We start from the raw sequence: 2,551 nt of genomic DNA, 5'->3' as shown, positions 1-2,551 counted from the left end.
GCAGCACAGCAAAGAGGGACTCATCCAGGCTGGAGAAACTGATCAGGAGGGCTAGCTCTGTGGTCGGCATGAAGCTGGACACTCTGGTGACAGTGGCAGAGAAAAGGACATTAAAGAAACTGCTGGACATTATGAACAATGCCAGGCATCCTCTGCACACGGCCATAAACAATCAGAAGAGTCTGTTCAGTGACAGGTTGCTTCTCCCCAAGACAAGAACTAACAGACTTAAAAACTCCTTTGTCCCACACGCCATCAAACTGTTTAACTCCTCTCTGGAGGGGAGAGGGAGGGGAAACAGGAGGACAAAGGAGGGGGGAACAACTAAGCTGTAGTGCCTCTGCACCTCACTGTACAATACCTTGTGCAATACTTTTTGTAAATAGTCAACAGTGCAATAGACTCAATACTTGAAATGTGCAATTCACTTGTATTTTTATTTTTTATTCCTATTTATTCTATTTATCCCCTTTGTATATTTTATTTATATTTGTCTCTGTATTTATATATATATGTGTGTGTGTGTGTGTGTGTGTGTGTGTGTGTGTGTGTGTGTGTGTATGTATATATATATATATATATAACAGTTCTGTAACTGTAACTTTGGTCGTTGCTGTGCTTTTTTTTGGAAGTCGAATTTCCCAGAGGAACCCACCCGAGGGATTAATAAAGTTCTATCTTATCTTATCTGTCTGCGATGCCTTTACCTGCTGGATTCATAAGCCCGTTGGACGTGTCGAGTCGCTGTGACATTTAATTTAATTGAATGGATCTAAAATCACCATTTAATATGTCTGTAAGTGTTTGCACGGTGCTCCTTGGAAAGGGCATAAGTAGACTTCTTGTTCAGTTGAAACTCAGCACCCCCCCCCCCCCCCCCCCCCCCGCCTCTCTCTGTTCGCTCCATTTAACTGAAGCCACCAGCTACATGAATACCCATGAACAGCCAGGAGCTCTGCCAACAGCTCCATTACAATCTGCACTCTACCTCCTCTTCATCCCTCCCTCCCTCTTTGTTCTCTCTCCATCGCTTCACTCTTTTCCCCTGCTCTTCTTCTCTTGCTTCAAATCTCTCTCTACCTTGTACTCCATGGCCAAAGTATGGGGACATCTGAATGTTGCACCTGTACAAAGTCCACTGATAGTCTGGTATCTAAATAGACACGCCGGCTCCTCGTTTATGTGATACTGATAGATGCCAAAGTAGTAACTATTTCTAGTTTGCATAGATCTGAAAAGGAGTTACTCAAAGTGTCACAGTAAGCCCATTTTGATTGTTCTTTATCAGCATGTCAGTAAAATTTACTGTTTTGCAGATAAAGTGCAGTCGTATACTTTTTTTTCAGCTTCTCCTCACTGACGCCAAATTTAAGCTCCTGTAAATCTTGTTTGTAACCTCTCATCTTGCAGCAATAATGCACGCGTGAACTCAAATCATTCCCTACACAGTCTGTAGCCTGAAGCTCTCCACTGTGTTTGTGGTGTTGATGCCTTTTGGAATATTTTAATAGAGTTCTGTGAAAACTAATGTGGCTTTCTCTTGCAAATTCTAGGATTTTATTAATCTGTTTAGTCAGCAGATTCGCGTGTCTGGGCTTCACACCTGTAAAGTTCATGAATGCAGCACGCTAACCAGGCTAGCTAGCTCTGCCCTCTGGTCACGTGTGGCTAAAACAAATCAGCAGTAAATCCATCATTTATATACAGTCTGTGGTTAAACTGTGATATCAGTGCACTGGAAACAGACAAACGTTTATCTGTCACTGCTGGTAACAATTTCAGCAACACAGGCCCAAATACCTCCGCTCTGACCCTACACCCCCCTCTGACCACATGCTCCTTTCATTCAAACTGTGCAGCTCTGCAGCAGTTTGGACAGCAGGCTGTCTGTCGCTCATACATCTTTAACCCGGACGGACACCAGAGAACACGGCACGCTTTTGACTTTTGTACAGTTTTATGAAATTGTAGCTTTCATGCAACTTTGCCCAGGTGTCTAAAAAAGTTGCTAGCTGTCTCTGTAACCCAGGACTTCCTCCCTTCATCGAAACTGAGAGGACACTAAAGCATTGTCTGCATATTTTTGGCCTCATACTGTCACGTCTGCGCCTCTGCGTTTCCCTTCTTGGGCCACCTCCCCTCTCTGCGTGTGTGTGTGCGTGGATATTTGCCTCTTGTATTTCTCCTTCCCTCCTGTATTTATTTCATTCTGTCCTCTCTGCTGCTGGTCCTCCCCTTCCAGTCAGGGTGAGGGATCTGTGCGCCTCCCCATTGGTTCAGAAACAGGGCAAAGTCCCGCCCCCTCCTCTCTCTCTCCGTCTCCGCGAGGCAGAGTGAAAGTGGAGGAAGCAGACAGACGTGTTGCAACAGATGGCTTCACCAGCGGCGGCTCGGCGGCTGCAGCACCGCCGTTAGACACACTCGGATGCAGACAGGGAGGGAGGGGAGCTCGTGAGCGTGGCTGTGGAACAAATCAAGAAAAAAAGGAAGAGAGGGAGACTTTTACCTCCTCCTCTGCCTCGGCTCACAAACTCACTCTTCCTTTCCAGAC

At 45.7% G+C, this 2,551-nt stretch overlaps 1 protein-coding gene across 4 annotated transcripts in view; it reads left to right on the top strand.

The window, feature by feature from the left end:
• The first annotated feature begins 2,334 nt into the window (after positions 1-2,334).
• Positions 2,335-2,551, top strand: part of sulf2b (sulfatase 2b) — a 111,673-nt gene continuing 111,456 nt past the window's right edge. For all 4 annotated transcript variants that reach the window (XM_085444972.1, XM_085444970.1, XM_085444971.1 and 1 more), the window contains exon 1: positions 2,335-2,551. This exon is cut by the window's right edge and continues 200 nt beyond it. The gene's annotated coding sequence lies outside the window, so the exon portion shown is untranslated.

Source organism: Copadichromis virginalis, linkage group LG20 (assembly GCF_057382275.1).
Source record: "Copadichromis virginalis isolate Kocher_CV1m ecotype Utaka linkage group LG20, C_Virginalis_male_GT1.1, whole genome shotgun sequence".
Taxonomy (NCBI): domain Eukaryota; kingdom Metazoa; phylum Chordata; class Actinopteri; order Cichliformes; family Cichlidae; genus Copadichromis; species Copadichromis virginalis.
The sequence above is the reverse complement of the archived record's forward strand: the minus strand, read 5'-3'. Positions and strand labels throughout refer to the sequence as shown.